Source organism: Podarcis liolepis (assembly GCF_965112155.1).
Source record: "Podarcis liolepis genome assembly, chromosome: 5".
Classification (NCBI taxonomy): domain Eukaryota; kingdom Metazoa; phylum Chordata; class Lepidosauria; order Squamata; family Lacertidae; genus Podarcis; species Podarcis liolepis.
Window position 1 is genome coordinate 3,966,009 of NC_139556.1, and position 19,171 is coordinate 3,985,179.

Consider the following 19,171-nt stretch of genomic DNA (forward strand, 5'->3'; position numbering starts at 1 on the left):
TCACAGATCCAGTGGAGGAGCTTCATGCTCCGGGGCTTGGGTGGAGAGCAGGCAGGGGCGGGGCTGGCGTGTGTCCCAGGGACGTGGCACGCTGCCCACAGGGGTGTGGCGCATGTCCTGGGGCGAGGCACATGTCCTGGGGGGCGTGGCACCCAGCGCGGGCGGGAGGGCAACCGCGATGGCACCCCACGAGGATTGTTCTGCCGGGGGTGGTGTGCTTCCCCCCCCATTCCTCTTCCTCCACCAGCGCAAAGATCCCACCCAAATGGTGTACAGTTTTCCCTTGGTGGGCACTTTTATTTAGTTACATAAAGAATTGAAGCTGTCCTTCCTAACAAGAAATGTGCATTGAAGGAAACTTGTGACAGGAAGTGAAAAGCAAGGGCACCATTTCAGGTGTGCTGAGGGAAGAGACTTTGGGGGCGAGAGGAGATTCCAAATTCCCTTCTTTGATCATATCATGAAGGTGAAATTGCAACACACACTGCATTTGCTGCAGTTACTTTAAAACTTACACATGCTAACAGCAACATTTTAAGCACCAACAAGACCCCCTCCCATTTGGTTTTGAAGCCAAGGTTGCATGCTCACTATACATTTAAGGCACACCCTCGCTCCAAAGAATTCTGGAAACTGTCAATCATCCCCTCACAGAGCTATGACTCCCAGCATTCTTAACAAACTTCAGTTCCCATGGTTCTTTGTGCCCTGCATGCGCTTTAACTGTACGGAGAATATGGAGCCAAAGTGATTTTTGCTTTCTGTGGGCATCTCAAAAGTATGAGCAGAGCTGTGCATGCTCTAAAAATGTTTTAAATCTGCACTCCGAACATATTAGTCCATTCTGCTTTTGCCTAACTTATTCTTCCATTTTTACTGTTCTGTATAGTTTGTTTCACGTTGCCAAACTTTGGGTTCAGGCAGGAGCCATAATCCACTTCAGGGATTCCAACAGGCAATGCTCATGCAGTTCCAAGCATCTATTTGCAACCCAAAAGGGTAAGTTAACATGCTCCAGAAAGAAAGACAGAAAAAGCTTTCACTCCTGAATTCTGCACATGCTGCGGTAATTCTGCGGAACGGTGGCATATGTGTCTCCTGTTATTCAACATCTATACAAAACTGCCGGGAGAGCTGTCATTCGGGCATCTGGAGCGTATTACCATCAGGACGCTGATGGCTCTCAGCGCTGCCTCTCCGTTCCATCACAAGCAGGAGAGGCTGAGAAGGGGCTGGATGGGTGATGGGCTGGATGGGGGCTAAGAAACAGAGGCAGAAGCCTGACAAAGTGGAGCTGCTGCAGGTGGGTGGTTACCAGGTCTGGGGATTAATGTACAAGCTCGTATTGGAGGAGTTCTACTCCCCCTGAAGAAACAGGCCCACCCTGTGAAATGGGGAGGTGTTTCCTGCCCCCATCGCATCCTTGCTGACTGCAGCTGCCACTTCTCCTTACTTGTCTGGTAGTGGCGGAGGCGGGGGCACCCATGGGATTCTTCTGCCCCCAGCAGCTGCATCACTTCGCCTCATGGGCCCTGTTTGCCACAGAGATTGGCGCACTCACTGGCTTTAATTTTGAAAGGAAGTTTCACAGCAAATAGTTTTCAGGCACACAGCAGGCCACCTCCTTTCCTTATAGAAAAGGCCAGCCATGCATGTCATGGGCACCAGGGAAGACTGCAGAGGGCAGACAACCAGAGAGCTGATTTGCAGACACTGACAAATGCTCCAGCCGCCTTGAAAGTAAGGCAACAAAGACCCTCCAACCCCCTATGAGAATTCCATAAAAATTATCCCCTACCTTTTGATACTTTTTGAATGCAATTGCTTTTCTCATTAATTGATGGAGAATGGTGGAGGTAAAAAACGCAGTTGAAATTTTCAACACAGCACTAACAGTTTGCCTTCTCAGCATCTCAGTGAGCAGGGAAGATTACAGCCTTGTTGTAATCACTTTACCGTCTAAAATATGAAAAATGCTTCAATCAAAAGCAGAAAACATCTCACCAGCCATCCTTTAAAGTTTCCAAAATTAATTAGAGCAGACGACTAATTAGTCACTAAGTATATTTACTGCCTTATGCTCCAAATAATTAGGTAACATTTTATCTAGCCAGAACAACCATGGAATTTTCAGCCCTGCTTCATTAGTTAAATTGCAATATAACTATTTATGTGAGCTGAAATTGCAATCCATTCTCTTGTCACTTTTATTACTTATTGCATTAAAACTACAGAAGATCTTCTTTGTCCTCATGACTACCTTGTTAAGTAGGGCAATTATTATTATTGTATTTTTTTACAGTGACTGAGAGAATAATTTGCAGAAAGCATTGGTAAAGCTGAACACTGGTTTTCCTGGAGCTAAGTTTATGGTGTGCTAATAAATGTAAGATACCGATTAAGAGACTCTCAATAGTCTCTTAATAGGCAATATTCAGGATGTGCGTGGGGAGAGGTTCTTGCAAGGATCTCTGGAGGTAGAGGGCAAAACCCCTTCCTCCCATCATGGGGTTAATTTGAATGAGGTCCATGCCGACCTGTGTTGGGGGGTGGGGTTAATTATCTGTGAGTCAGCAGAAATTACCCCCCCCCCTTCGGTACAGCTTCAGGCATCTTGTGACTGTCTTAGCTGAGTTTCTGGACAAACTAGCTCAGGATCTAGAGCAGCGGTCAACAAACTTTTTCAGCAGGGGGCCAGTCCACTGTCCCTCAGACCTTGTGGGGGGCTGGACTATATTTTTTGGGGGGATGAATGAATTCCTATGCCCCTCAAATAACCCAGAGCTGCATTTTAAATAAAAGGACACATTCTACTCATGTAAAAACATGCTGATTCCTGGACTGTCCGTGGGCTGGATTGAGAAGGCGATTGGGCTGGATCCGGCCCCCAGGCCTTAGTTTGCCTACCCATGACCTAGAGCATCATGGCTAAAACAATGTGGGTCACAACAGGAGCACTACCACCATGAAAATATATGGCAAAAGATTACAAAAGGTCCCCAAATGCATATTTGGGTTCAGATTGGATCCTGGGTTTGGAAAGGTTGGAGATACCTGCTGTAGAATGAGCTTTCCTAAGGGTCATCCCCAAATTGCCAATGAAAGCATGACCCAACCTCATTATAACAAGTGCTTAGGCCAGGGCATAGTGGGGCATTATAAGTGATGGATGGCTCTCCCAATAAGTGCGTAGCCAGAGGTGGGCAGTGGGTAAGGTGCCAAAGCAGTCACAAGGGCCGGTGAGTCCTGCAGGTGTTGAAGCTCTAGCTAATAGGAATCAGAGAACCTAAGTATCCTTGCTTTTCAGGAATAATGTATGGGAGCAATGCTTCAGAGGCACCTGTTGGTACCACTTAAATACATATGCTACTCTGATCCATTGCAACTTAGCCTAATCAAAGTCCCCAATTTTCAAAGAAATAAATATGATTTGAAAAATCAAAATATTAAATAAATATAAATCTAAGCTTTGGTGCTCACACCCTGAAGCATCTTGTATATTGCTTTGCTTTCCACAAGAGCAGGCAAGCAGCTAAAAACAGGCAAAAGGAATCAGTATCCTGTTAGTTTAGTGCCATGATTTCTGTGGGGACCTGCTGTACCTCTTTCCGTTATAATGTAGGGTTTCAGGATTCTTTCTGTGTTTGCTTGTATGAAAGTAGAATTCCCTCTTGCCATAGATTTAAAAGCATACATTTCTTGATTACTCAAAACTTAAATGTCTAGCAGCTGATGTGTGAACTCAATTTTAAAAATACTCTGTTTGAAAAGATGAGAATTCTCATGACATATGAGGACCTGGTTGAGTTTTTCTAAAAGTTTGTTTCAGACCAGCTGCTCTATCTGCAACAGAGCACTGTCAGTACATTCACAGCATTAGTAAAACTCGGCAAAGCAAGTGGTGTGAGGAGATAGGAAGCATCTCTTTGTTTTGTGGTGGTTTATCAGAATGGGCCGTTCACACATGCAAGTCCTCATCATAATACACGTGATGAACACTCTGGTATGATCCAGGGGGAATCTAGACACATACAAAAAAGTTTTGAAAATGCTTTTTTAAAAAAAGGTTTTGAAAAATATATTGAATTTTCCATAGTTCACCATTGCCATCTAGCGTCACATTTGTATAATGTACTTTACAACACACTTGAAAAGTTTTATTTGCAGCTGCATAGCTGAGTCCCCAGTCCTTGGTTCAAAGTGCACTTAGAATGTTAGGACTGAATTTAGTATCTTTTCACATTGTAATAATGAGCAGTGATCACATGTTCACTATATATGAATGTGTATAGTATACATATAAGCCTTAATTGACTATTTCAGCTATTTCTGGGAATGCGCTTCCTTCAAAGAGCCCGTTGGAGTCCTTTCATTAGGCAGGAGTACATTAATGCTGATTACACAAACCAGAGCATATCAATGCCCTGAGGCTCTCCCAGAAGAATCAAGAAACACTGAATTCTTCTAGAAATAAATTCAGTATTTGGAGTAGAGGAAGCAGAATGCCAATAAAGAAATCAAACACCACGGGCTTTTGAATTTTAAGGCAATAAATACCTTTTAAGCAATATAGGTTTGAAGATATCAGCCTCATTCTAAGGCAGTCATATTTATGGTGTCCTCAGTTCTGATGTCATGGAACAGTGTGAGTGTATTGTTCAAAAACGGTTTTATCTTTGCTTCTTGCACTGTGGCAATTCCATGGCATTCTTCATTTAATTTGCAGCATTACAGCTTTTTGTGGATTAGATACTTTGAAAAGCAATTAGAGTTGTATCACTTCCTTCTCTTTGGAGAAATTACCTTCAACAGCTGTACTGATTAGGTGGCATTTTGGAAAGCTGCCATTTTGACTGTCAAAGGACGAGCAAATAACTGTGTGTATTCTCACAGTGGAAAGTTCAGAGACGCTTTGTAAGCCTCTTTGCAGAAAGTGGAATATAAATGTGATATGTGTTTGTGAGTGTGTGTGTGAGTGTGTGTGACGCAATAAGGTTGCACCATTTATTTACCGTATTTTTCACTCTATAACACGCACCCGACCATAACACGCACGTAGTTTTTAGAGGAGGAAAATCCGTAGGCATGCCACCCGTAGGCATTCCCTCCATAACACGCACAGACATTTCCCCTTACTTTCTAGGAGGAAAAAAGTGAGTGTTATGGTGCAAAAATTACAGTATCTCCCTCCTCCCTCCCCCCCTGGTTCCTTCACTCAGCCTCCTTATCTCCCTAAATTCTCCCCTAGTATTCTAAGTGAGAATTTCGTAACAAGTTTCATTCCTTCCTTATTTTTTTCTACTGGGAGGACTGGGTGGGAGCTGTACATGCTCATGGTAGGTAGACTGTGTCCAGGGTTTGTTAATGAGAGCAACAAGTTTTCCACGTTTCACAGCCATTATATTATTAATTAGCTGCCCTTCACCCTGATGTCCTGAAGTGGGTTACAGCAACTTAAAAGACAACATTAAAAACTGTTTTTAAACTTAATAATTTTTTAAAAATACAATCACAAAATGCAAGGCAAGTCCTGGAAATATCTGTTTCATCCTTGCAATGTACTCTAGGTTAGGCTGAGAGATGGTATGGGCCTATGGCCGTAATAAATATCTATTCTATCTATTCTATTCTAGGCTGAGAGATGTGCCCTAGGCCGTCCAGTGAGCTTTATGGCTGAGGGGGGACTTAGACCCTGGTTTCCAAGGTCCTAGTCTGACACTCTAACACTATACCATACTTTTTCCACACAAAAATGCAAAGTTTGCTTCTCTGGGTTCTGACCTGGGAAACTAAGCAGGCACCTCAGATTTTGATCAGTAAAATTTATGATTTTTACCCATGATGTTGTTATGTATTCTTCATTCAGTAAGTGTATAAATGGTCTTCTCCATTCATCAAACTAGATGTTAGATTTGTCATGTAGTTTGTGTAACTGATTATATGTATATATTCAGAATTCCCCACCCAGAGCTTCATCTGAAGCCTTAGCCCACTGAACTTGCTATTCGTAATGGGATGAAATCATCCCAGTCCAGCTCCTGGCTTTGTGCTAGTCACTTTCTAAAGAGAAATCAATCTCCATACTAGCAAGTGAAAGCCCCCCACCCCTGAATTTGAATGGAAAGGCTGTTTATTTATGACAAATGCACTTTAATTATTCTAGATCAGGTTCTTGTAGTCTAAGCTACAGCATCAATTGGGAACAAGTGCCAGGAGTTAACATACCATCTGTGTTACATATGAATCAATTGAGCCTGAATTGTGATAGATAACCTAGCTACAGAGTTATGTTAAGAGCAGAAAATTGAATCCTGAGGGTAGTCAAAATATTGATGGAAGCTGTAGATTTATTGAAGCCAGCTGGTTTCATAATAGAATCATTTGCAAGGCATTTCATTTACATTTCTCTCATACCCCCTCCCAAGCATTAGTATTACAACTGAGTATTTATTTGCCAGCTCAGGGCATTCACGAGTCTACTTAATTTCTCATTTGCAGGCAATTAGATTCCAGTTTACATCTTATGGCTTCACGACCTCCTGCTTGTGGTGCTGTCCTTGGAGATATGAGGATACAGGGGAAGTATCAATTGCTTTTCCAACTGCAGGTGGATACAAGAAGCAAACAATGCTGTGTCCCCATCTGTAAGGTCTGAGCTGTTAAAAAGTTGCAAAAAACACCACTTGGCTCCAGCCAGCAAGCAGCGCAGTCACAAGCAGCTGCAGGGAAAACCTGGATGGAATTGCCATTAAGTGAAAAAGGACATTGGAACAGCAGTCCTGCTGCAAAGGCCTCCTGAAACAAAGGTGGCTTAATGGATGCCGGGAGCTCCAAATGTGAAAATTAGGGATCTTCAGAGGGGCCAAAGCACACACTCTCATTTCAAGGAAGGACTATCATCATAGGAGCCAAGGTCTCTTCTGCCCCCCAATAAAACATTTGAGGGGGCTGCCTCCCCAGTTGATGGGCATTGCCATTCAAGTGGGGTGTGTGTGCACACGCTGCATCATGTGGTCGATTATGTGGGGTGTTGTTTACCTGTCCCTCCAATATTTTATTCAAGTTGGCACCCCTGCCTATTATCTTAATGTTTCTTTCCTCCATCTTCTCTGCAATCCCAAAGTAGGAAGTCTTTGCTCTCTCTCTCTCTCTCTCTCTCTCTCTCTCTCTCTCTCTCTCTCTCTCTCCTGCAGTGTCAGTAGTGACAGCTAGATGGAAGGCACAGTACTGTTGTCAACTCAGTACCTTCAGAGACCTCCCCATCACCTCATTAGCGTGGGAATCTATATTTTAGGCTTTGCAATTAACCCAGCGATGCCTCCAATTTCCATGCTAAGCTTTCTTGATGAAGGCAAGAGTGAGTGCCAGGGCCACTCTCTTCTCTTCTGTCATGTAGCTCTTTAGACTTGTGATACTTAAGAGGAAGGCCTGGTAGAATCAGTTTGGATTAACAGTAGCTCTTGTGTCTTGAAATGCTCTTGGGAGGCAGGTCTCCTTAGAGCTGGGCAGAAATGGCTTCACAAAAGTTTTTGCCTTATTGGTGAAAAGTGGGCAGGCGGGGGGGGGGGACTCATCAAGTATCCTTGAGGAGGAGAGCAGAATTGTCCAACATTTGAGAGGAAAAGGGGCTGGAGAAGAACCTTCTTGGAAAATTCAACAGACAATACTCTTCTGAGAAATGCCAGTGCAGATAATATTGAATGAAACTACACTGCTGGCGGGCACTTCTGAAGCCCACCCCATAGAGCTGTGTTAACCTATCTTTTAATTTTTCTTATCAATTTTTACTCACTTATTATCTATGCTTAATTAGTATTCTATGTATATGTATATGTTTAAATCTACGTTTGGTTCTTGTTCCCATTTATTTAATAATTATTTGTTTAGATTCATATTGTTATGCTATTTATTTAGATGGTTTGCTTATGCTGGTCTGTGACCGTAATAAAGTACTTGACTTGATTGTTGGTTCATGCTGATGATTCAATAGGTAAACGAAGAGATTTGGGAGGAAGAGGGGCCAAGCCCATATGTTTCTTCAGTTCTATTAATATAATTTAAACATTATTAAAATGGATTCATAGTTGTGCTCATAATTCTCTACCCTATTTCCAGATGGTGAAATGGAGGCGCAATGACAAAAATTCTCCTTCAGCTCATGGGAAACCTGCAAAAGAAAACAGATCTCTTCTGGGAAATTTTTGGCTAACTTTAGTTCTGCATATGAATGACAAGTTTGTAATGCTGAGCTGGTATTGAGCTACACCAACTGCATCCAGGCACTGCTACCTTGATTCTCCTACCCCATAGGAGCCAACTCCTGGGGGCCCTGGGGGCTTCAATCCCTGCAATAAAATATTTGAGGGGGCCAGGCCCCCACAAAGTTGATGGGCATTCCCATTCAAATGGTGCATGTGCACTGTGTCACGTGATCGATTATGTGGGGTGGGGCTTTCCTGGGCCCCCACAATATTTTATTCAAGTTGACACCCCTGTCCTACCCATGTTCAGCTTGCAACAAGCAGAAATGCATCAAGGGAGAATAGGGACTGCCCAGTACTGCTATATTGAGTGTTTGTGGGAAGCAGAATAAAATAATTCCACTCCCCAAGATTTTAAAGTGGATTGCTGAAGTTAAAACATACCTTGGACAATAACCCTTATCCGCCCAACCAGCAGGGTTGATGGGAGTTGCAATCCAGGATATTTGAAGCCTATTTTCATTTGTCAAGTGTTTCATTTCATACTCTGAAACCAGGGGCTCCTGAATAATATACAATGCAGTGCAATACAAACTCGACTTCATACAGACTTCAAAGGGTTGAAATAGACATTGCCCTGCCCCACTGAATTCCAGAAACTCAAAAGTCTGATCAGGGTTAAATATCTTCATCATAGAGTTCACAGCCTCAGTACAAGTGGTATAAAACCAACACGAGTTTGTATTGCAGTGCATTGCCTACAATTTATAACACTGAATTGCCTATTACGGTACTTGAATTGCCTGCTCTGGAATAAATGGTTTCAGAACAGCAGCCTTATAAGTGATGGCACTTAATTAGGTTTGTCCCAGGACTTTCAATGACACCACTAAGATGGAAAACACTCAAGTAATACTAATGATGGTTCTTCATTTGTTCATATATTAGAGCTTTGTCTCCAAATCAAGGTTTTCTCCCTGGCCTTTTAGCTTTGACCTTGCATCCCAAGTTGGTGGTGTGTTGACTTTGGGACTGAAAACACTGTCTTCACATTGTTTCTTGCCACGTTAGGAGAAAATGTCTTCTAACTCATCTCTGTGTGAAGGTGAGGGTGTTTAGTCGGGAACAATAGAGGCCAGGGCTGCTATATATTTCATGGAGTAATTCCTAAACCCCCATGCCCCATAGGGAAACAAGAGGGGCTGAAGTGTGCTTTTTTGGTGGGGTAGGGGGAGAGATCACATCAGGCTGGACACATGCACCACTGTATGCCTCTCAGCCAAGGAATCAATGATTCTGCTCCTTATCTACCAATGGTGCAGCACTACCCAAAGCGAAGGATTTTCTGATGCACCTTACACTATATAGAAATAACTAGCAAGTGCAGGAAAGACCCAGAAAGCATGGTCTTACCGTGGAACCCGATCTGATTAGGTGAGAAACTGGGAGGCAGTACTAATGAGGTGATTCTAGAACCTGAGGATGCCCTGCCCATTATTCTGCAACCTGACACTTGCAAACGCAGACACACACACCCTTGAGCCTGGAAAGAAGTGGTGTTCTAATTTTTATCCAGAACTGTGACACTTCAATCAACACTTGCAAAACACAATTTTAATAAGTGTGTAGAAGAGGGAGTTTCAGGAAGCCCATCCTTTCGTCACAGGTTGCACTGCCAACACTTCCTTTTTTATACAACTAGTAATAGTAACGACCCCCCCCCCTTTTTTGCATGTGGCTGGAGGCTTTTCCAAACTTCACATCCATTCACAATAATTTACAAAAGTAATGGAACATATAAACATCAGTCAGAAAAAGAATCCATATCCACTCTATTTGCTGCACAACCCAACTCAGTTAAAATCATTAAAAACATGCACGTAATTATTGACAACTGTGGCAAATACTGCCATCATATAAATAACAAAATTTATAGTTTCATCCTAATTCTTACTTATCTTGGGCTATTTTACCTAGGTACTGTGAAATGTAATTTGATTTTTATAAAATTAATTGGGTTAGCAAATAATGGGCATTATTATAAATAGTGGATTCTATTTTCAACATAATTGCATCCAAATACACATTTTCCATTCTTGCAGCACTGCTAGATCCCTTTCGATCACTTCAGGATATGAGAATGGCATTACTCGGAACCTAAGTTCCATAATGTTCCCTATATAACTGGGGGAAGGTCAGTATTTGAAAATAATATGTCCTGGTATGATATTTCATGATCTTAGCATAACATTGAGAACAACTCTTAAGATTAATGACTGAAATGGTTGTGTGTCTCGTAAAAAATATCCCAGCCTGATTGGGCCAGGAATTCTTCAATGGTTGCATTGAAAATGTTACATCTTGTCAACTAGTAGTTGTAAGTCATGTTGATGGAGAAGAAAGCCTCATGGCATTATTCACTCTAGTAAGTAAGTAAGTGTGCTCAGGACTGCAGCCTGAAAGGTACACTAGTCCTGTGTTTTGTGGGCGCTCTGGACCTCTAAACTGCCCCAAGCCCTGCTGAAATCAACCAAGTCTTGAATAAGCAGAATTGATGAGGACTGGAGCCTTCCTCCTTTTGAAATTCAAAGCCAGTGGCTTCCGTACAGCGCACGCAGGGTTACTTGACTAGTGTCTGTTTATTAACATTGCCATCACTTTATCTGAAGCATCATGAACCACAACCTGTTGTCAGGAAAAGCGATTTGAATAAAACATGCAATCAGAAGTCAAAAGCAAATCTGTTTTGCCTTCTGAAAGCTTTGGAGTGTGAGATAGCTGTCTTTGCAATGAAGCTCTTGGAATTTTAAAAAGCAATGTAGGTTCTATTTATCAAGTTGAACAGAGAAATGCAAACTACAGTATAAGTTCGGATCCCTCAACCTGAAGCTGTTCAGCTGACCTAGTTTTCGCATGCATGTTGTTGTTTTGCAGAGTTGGTTCTGTTCTCTGTGCTTCTGTTCTAGGTGGAATAAATTAACTCAGTCAATGTACTTCTCATTAGTTAAAAACTCCATAATGAGAACTCCAATTAGTGTCCTGATTTGGGGGAAATCCATAGTGCCATCTCCCAATGCAGGCTTCGGTTACTGCATATTTATGTCCTGCATGATTTAATTAGAACTTGGAACCCTTGTTTTATTACCTTCACATTATATTGGCAAGGTTAATGAGAGCATGTAGAAATAATATGGCTGAGTGATACTATCAAGCATATTTTGTGTTAGAAGCTGCTGCTTTTATTTAGGGCAGGGGTGACTAGCCTGTGGCTTTCCAGATGCTGTCAGACTCCAACTCATATCAGCTCCAGCCAGCATGGCTGTTAGTAAGAGATTATGGAGCTATAGTCCTCTCTAGCTCTAGCTCCTGCCTTGGGGAGGGACTCTGTGGTATAGCAGGTTGGAAGCTGCCACCTTGTAGATGTTTTTAGACCACAGCAGCTCCCATGATCCAGGACCATTGGTCCTTCTGCCTAGGCCTGATGGAAGCCCCACAACACCAGAAGGGCCACAGGTTCCTCATCCGTGAAGCAGAATATTGGACCTGCTATGAACCTCACTGCAAGGAACCCTCTTTCACGTGATCCTACCTCACTGGGTTGCTGTGAGGAGAAATGTATCATTTTTATCCGCTGTGTGGATTCGAGGTGGGGTCGAGTGTTTCTGCTCTGCCATCCTACTGGTGGATGCAATGCTGCTGCTAAGCAGGACCTCTTTGGTAATTTTTGGTAATATGGTACCCTGAGCAAGGCCAACATTGGCATTTCCGAATGAATCTTTTCAGTTATGGAGCTCCTCAATTATGGAGCAGGGCTCAGTGTTGGGGAACGGCCTGCACCACCCTAAATCCATTGCTAGCAATACATGCAGAAGAAGCAGAAGAAATGCCTGTTTCAAGAGGGTGCATGGCATTGGCTGATATGGAATGGTGTTCCCCAGGTGTCACAGCTGACATCACTGTAGAAGAGGCACCTCTTGACTGATTTAGGACATTTATACTGCACCCGACCTCCAAGTGGCTCAGAGCATCATATGTGGCTAGGCTGAGAGACGGCAACTGGCCCAATGTCACCCACTGAGTCCCCTCTCTCCCATTTCGATAGTTGCAATCGGTTTGGGAAACCTCTCTTTCACGCCTCAGCATGTCCATTTCGTCCCAGGACACCCTCCTGGAATTTCAGTGTACATGGAGCCTTGCTTCCTCCTTAATTCCTCCACTACCGAACGCGTCCCCCCTCCACAGTGGGAGAGTGAAGTCTGTCTGTAGAGAGCGACCAAACTGGAAGGTCATCACCCACTGAGTTTCATGGCTGGATGGGGATTTGAACCCTGCTCTCCGGTCCACACAGCAGAATGCCTCTCCCACTACGGCACATTCTCTTCATGTGAGAGAACAGGGGTTGGGATTTTTGTAAGCCCTGGCTGTTTCTTTTTGTTTTCTTTTAAAAAGAACCTGCTGACAAATTAATCAGAGGTATCTTATTATTTGTTCAGATGGCTTTTCGTTGTTCAGTTAAACCAAGGGGGAGAGATGGACTGTTGAGGATTCATTTTTAGGGATGTCAAAGGCAGTTTAAAAAGTGGTGAGTTCTCTAAAATGCAGCCTAGCAACCCTATTGCTCTATGTTCATTTATATGTGCAGAATCCCAGAATTTTTATTCCCTTCTGTCAGAGCTGCCCAAGGTCCCAGCTCACAAAGGACCAATGCCAGTTCGTTGTTATATACAAAAGTCTTTATTGAAGTTCAGTTTGTCTTTCACATCAGCAGCGTGCAGCTCTACGTCTGAAACTCTAGACCGCCGAAGCTCCGTCTGAGTCTCCTCCCTCCTGACACCAGTTTAAGACCCTAGCCTTGCTCCACCTCTTCCTCTGCTCTTTCCTCCTCTGGGTCCGCCTGTCAGCTGGGGTCTCGCCCTTCCTAGACTCTTCTGACGCTGAGTCCCCTGAGTCTTCTCCCTGCTTCCGGCGGGCTTTAGGACCTGGTTCCCGCTCCGGGCTTTCTGCTGTCCTGCGCGCCTGTACATTTGAACTTGGCGCGCGCGCCCAGCCGGTAACCTTCCTCCTGACCGTTACACTGCTCCTGTCACTGCTTCCCCCTTCGGGAAGGCTAGCTGGACTTGACCTCCCCTCCGTTCCCCCACTCTCCGATAGAGGCGTGGTCAGTCTCGACTCATCTTCTCTCCCTGCTGGAGGAGCCGCTAGTCCTGACACTTGGGACTCCTCCCCCCCACTACGCTCTGGTGGGGAAGCTGGCCCTGATCTCCAGCTGCTGCTTTGGGAGTCCCCGCTGGCCCCCCTTGCCCTGACCATCGGCGCCTCCTTCTGGGAATCTTCTGATTCGCTGGAGAAGCTCATGGAATCTCTCGGGTCACTGTCATACTCCCCTATGCTGCCCTCAGATCCTTCCCCTTCGCTCTCCATCTCCTCTCTCCCCTGTGTCTCTGTCCCTGATCCCCTGACACCTTCTGTGTGTTGGGAGCCATTACTATTAATTAAAACATAACAGACAGGCAAAAACTTTGACTCTATATCAGTAAGGGCTCATCCACACTTCCCTTTGCCCTACTGCTTTCCCCAGGAAAACATGCTCTTTACCGCTGAATCGGAACAAATGGCAATGGGTTTTCTGTAGTTTGGGTTTCTTCCGATTCAGCAGTAAAGAGCGTGCTTTCTAGGGGAAAGCTGCAGTGCATATGGAAAACCGCTCAGACCCGTGCCTAGAAAGTGCAGGGCAAGCCGAAAACTGCTTGGACCCAGGGGGTTTCTAGGCACAAGACAAATGAATGTGTCGACCACCAGCTGTAAGCCTATTCGCTGATGTACTTTGAAGCCTGATAAAACTTCACTACACAAATATAAAAAGAAAGAAACACAAACACAAGTATTTCATTTCAACTGAGAATGCTATAGATGGATTTTGTAAAATGTCACGGGACCCCAGAATCCCAAAGAACTAGTTTCTAGGGCTTAATAGACTTATGATGGGGATTACACTGGGATGTGTTTGGATTTAAGAGGGAGACTTAAAAATAAAAATAATAGCCTGAGACAGTCGGTTGAAATCACCAGGACATCTTGGATGAGTAAGCCAGACGGGAAATGAAGCATTGTATTCAACTTCACACCTGGGAACACAAATCAATACAAAAAAATGGCTGCTACAAAATGACCCAAGCTGCAAAATGCCAGAGCCAGTGAATGATAAGGTGAAAAACTTATGTCCTTCTGCTTTCTATTTTAAGGCTGCCAGCAGGAAAAGCATCCTTGGGGCAACATATCACAATATGAGATCCTCAGGGAAGCATTTTGTGACCAGTCACTTTCACCTCCAGCCAGGGAAAGCAAAGCTACTTGAGAGAGGAACAATTCTATACTTGAAGAACAACAGCCCAATAATGATCTAGCAGGTGACTTTTGTTCATTGTTAGCATCCATTTGTCTCGAGGGACAATGGAGTGCAGCTCTGTGGGTAAAGTCAAACCCCAACGTTAGAAAGAGGTGCCAGAATTCACCATGAACACCTTCCTTGTGCCTGAGGTGAACTAATATGGATTCAGAAGAGTTTTAGCACATGATGAGCTGTTGGTGTAGAGCAGGGGTCTGCAACCTGCGGCTCCGGAGCCGCATGTGGCTCTTTTACACCTTTGCTGCGGCTCCGGGGCGGAAACTAGCGAGGGGAGGAGGCGCATTGTGTGCCCCGACACTCCCCACTGTGGCGGGCGCTGTACTGGCTGTGATGTCGCATGGGGGCGGTGCGTGCGTTAGTCACGCACCGTCCCGACGTCACCTTCCCGCCCGCTGTCAGATCGGAGGGCAGCGGCGCACATGCTTTAAATGTCGCAATGGTTTTGCGGCTCCCAGGTTTTTTTTCTTCGGAAACGGGTCCAAGTGGCTGTTTTTGTCTTAAAGGTTGCAGACCCCTGGTGTAGACCCAGCCTTAGTAAAGGATGTGCAGCCACACTTCCTGCTTTACCTCTGGAAACATTAGTGCACCTGTGGCAAACACAGATGCTAAAGAAAGCGCAAGCACCTCTGAGGCAAAGCTCACCTGTCGTCTGATAACTCTGATGGTTCTATGGCTTAGTTTGGTTGGCAAACACAAAGGGTGAGGCTTGCTTCATTAACCTCAGACAGAAACTGTTCTATTTACTATGCTGATCTTGTAACCACTGAACTAGTAAATGATGTATCAGCTGAAAATTGAATTACCCAAATGCATTATGACAACAAGGATCACTTTTCCTCACCTGTTGGTTACAATCTGTTCCCCTGGCAGGAGGAATTTGCTGGCATAAAACAGTGTTACTGGCTGCCCATTTTTAACCATATGGTTCAGGCGGATCCAATTGATTTGTGCATTAAGGAGAGGAGAAAAGAGCAGTCTGGCTTTACATACGGATTGAGGGTGATTTGTTCTTCTGCTTTCTTTCTGAAGCGCCAAAGACCAAGATTACATGCCTATCACTGACACCAAAGGGATCTGCTGCTTTTGTTTGCCCAAGCCTGATGGAAAGATTATTTTAAGCATGGGTGGCGAACACTGTATATTGATTAGGCCATCTCGGAACAGCATAGTAGAAATGATTACCAGATCTTTTTTTTTTTTAAAAAAAATGATATTTATTGAGATTTTACAGACAATAAAAAGTTACAAGATTAAAAGTAAGAAATAAAAAGAATAACAATAATAAAAGAAAAAAGGTACAAAAATACAAAAACAAAACACATAAAAAGTAAGAAAAAGTTAAAAAGAAATCAATATTTTCATGTCTTATATTTCATTTACTTGTTTCCTGACCTCCTCACACCCCCTTTTTTGTATTCCAATTCACACAATTAATTCAGCAAATCCTTACCCTTTATCATTTATCTTTACTCAATATCTTAACCTATTATGACTATATATTTTAAACCATTCTCAATCCGTATTCACATATTCTTATTAATCTTTTTACCAAAACCGCTTATTTTCAATCCAACATCCCTTTAACATTCATTAATTTTACAGTATTTCTGCAAGTAGTCTTTAAATTTCTTCCAGTCTTCTTCCACCTCCTCTTCTCCCTGCTCTCAGATTCTGCCAGTCATTTCTGCCAGTTCCATGTAGTCCATCACCTTCATCTGCCATTCTTCCAGTGTGGGTAAATCTTGTGTCTTCCAGTACTTTGCAATCAATATTCTTGCTGCTATTGTTGCATACATAAAAAAGTTCTGTCCTTCTTTGGCACCAATTGGCCAACTATGCCCAAGAGAAAGGCCTCTGGTTTCTTCAGGAAGGTATATTTAAATACCTTTTTCATTTCATTATATATCATCTCCCAAAAAGCCTTAATCTTTGGGCACGTCCACCAAAGGTGAAAGAATGTACCTTCAGTTTCTTTACATTTCCAACATTCATTATCGGGCAAATGATAGATTTTTGCAAGCTTGACTGGGGTCATGACCAGATCTTAAATAAGAACATAGGAAGAGCCCTGCTGAATCACGTCATCTCCCATAGTGACCAATCAGATGGCTATGTGAAGCCCACAAGTGGCGCATGAGCCTGTTATAATAATGTTACTATTTGTACCCTGCCCATCTGACTGGTTTGCCCCAGCCTCTCTGTTAGTGGCCATCAACACATTTAAGGTAGGGCTGCCATATTTCAAAAAGTGAAAATCTGGACACAGAAGTTGTTGAGCTTCTTTTGGCTAAATCGCTTTAAAAAAAAAAAAGCTTTAAAGCTGTTTTTAAGGAAAATCGCCCCAAACGACACTGCCAACATGGGTTGCCATACATCCAGATTTTCCTGGACATTTTTGCAATTTCTGCCCGGGCACTGCTTCCAACTGCAGTATTCTTGCTATGTCTGGAAAATTCAGGATGTATGGCAACCCTAATTGAAGGGCTATAAATTTTACAAACCAACTGTGAATTGTTTGGAAAAGTACTTTTTTCTGTCTACTGCCTGTCAATTTCCTGGGATGACCCTGGTCCCGATATCATGAGAATGGGAGAAAAACTTCTCTCCAGTTTCCCCACAGTGTGCATAATGGTACAATACTTTATAATGTAGTCTTTCCTTGTAGAGAAAGTATTCCAAGCCCCTGGCAATTGTCTTTGCCCTCTTTCACAGGACATTTCCAGGGCTATGATATCCCTTTTGAGATTAGGCAATCACAGCTATAGAAAATACTCCAAATACATTTGCACTAGAGTTTTACATAAACACATTTCAATATTTTTCCTAATGATCCCTAGAATATAATTTGCCTTTTTTATTGAGGTATGCACCCACAATATTCAGTGCATCTCTAATTTTAGACATGACTCTTTGTTTTGCAAAGTCAGTGCCTGACATGGTCTTGGTGATGGCATGGAGAATCTTGTTAGTATAACTAACCTGGGTGCTTGGAGGGAATGTATATTCCCCATACTGAAAGATTCCATTACGAGACCACTTCCTGGTGAAACTTTCTCTCACTACATACAACAAATGTCTTGGGGGAAACAGCTGGCCACTGTTCCAACGCCGGGCAGCTGAATATGTGAGCCAACAGGATTGTTCCCCTGCACTGCCAACTGGCATTGATCAGCAGTGACAGTTTGTGCTAATTATTTTGGCATCCAAGTTTCTCCCTGAACCCACACAATGTCTCAAAGATTGGCACTTAGGAGCTCTTGAGCAAATTGTAGGCAGCTCACAAAACGAAAAGGCATTTCTGGTTCCAGCTGCTCAGCAAGCAAGCAGAGCAAAAATGTCCCCTTTCAAAGATCTGTGCCCACAGGTGTCACTCTTTTCAATGCACTGTTAAAGCACGCTTTTGACAGCTAAGTTGGCATTAGAGTTGTAAAAGAAACGAGCGTATAGCACAATACGCAGCTTGGGTTTGAGATTTCCCCCCTCCTTCCCTGTTTCAAGTATTTTTAAAATAAATTGAGGTTTTAGTGCACAAATGGTAAAGAATTGGCAAGGCTTAATCAAAGCTAGAAATCATCAGTGGAACATGAGCTTGCACTCATTAAGTGGGGCAAGTGGGGGACCCTCTGTGACACAGCTGTCAAAAATTAAATGTCACAGATGGAGATTTCTCACCTGGCACAATCCCTTGGAGTTAGTTCACACATCAAGATGCAAGTTGTTGAATGAGAAGCTTCTAAGGGCAAGTTCTCTTCGCATATGCCTGTGCACAATTTGATTTCACTTCAGCAGATTACTGCATTTTGGTCTTGTTCATTATTTGATAGCAATGTGCATTCATGAATGGGCCATTGTAGAATGGATAGAATTTGCATACATTCTCAGCTGCAAAGCATTTTAATGAATTCATTTCACACATTCATAAAGTGTGCAACAATAAAGAGTAGTGAATTCTCGTCACACGTATGCTAGGGATGTGCACTTTTGGTACCCTGAATTAGGAGGAAAATACCCAATACCTTTCAGGGGAATCCATTTCTTCTCTCTCTCTCACCCACCCATGCACCCCCAACCCCAGGAATCCTACTGCAGACACCTTAAAATGGTGAAGCCCGCCTTTCCATGGAAACCATTATAGCTATCCTTCCAACATTTGCTAAGCTTCACCCCCTGAGAAGGGGTGACTAAGCCTGCAAACTGCATCCAATTCTGACATAAAATCAGAAGGTGACAGTCTTTCATTGTTCTCTGTGCCTGCCATTCACTTAGAGAGAAGAGGTCTCATTCATGCCACTCCCACGAGCAGATGACAGCCCCATGCAATCCAGACTGGGACTTCAGTAGGTTAAAGTTCATCAACTCTCTCTCTGTCGCTCTCTCTTTTGCTATTGACTTTTTAAAAGCAATCCACACATTTGCTAATTGTGCAGAAGGCACCTGTTCAGGCCCATGCAGCCCTGGGCCTCCGGGGGCTAAGCAGGTGTGTGTGTGTGTGGGGGGGCCTCTGCTAGGCGCCTGCTGGACTTATGCTGTTATGCCAGGAATGCCCCGTGCCTCCCAGCAGACT

General features: G+C 43.5%; 1 long non-coding RNA gene across 1 annotated transcript; it reads left to right on the forward strand.

Moving 5' to 3' along the window:
* The first annotated feature begins 256 nt into the window (after positions 1-256).
* Positions 257-6,893, forward strand: LOC310707759. Its single transcript, XR_014526722.1, has 3 exons — positions 257-466; positions 890-999; positions 6,499-6,893. It is a non-coding gene; the product is annotated as an uncharacterized lncRNA (long non-coding RNA).
* The last annotated feature ends 12,278 nt before the right edge of the window (positions 6,894-19,171 follow it).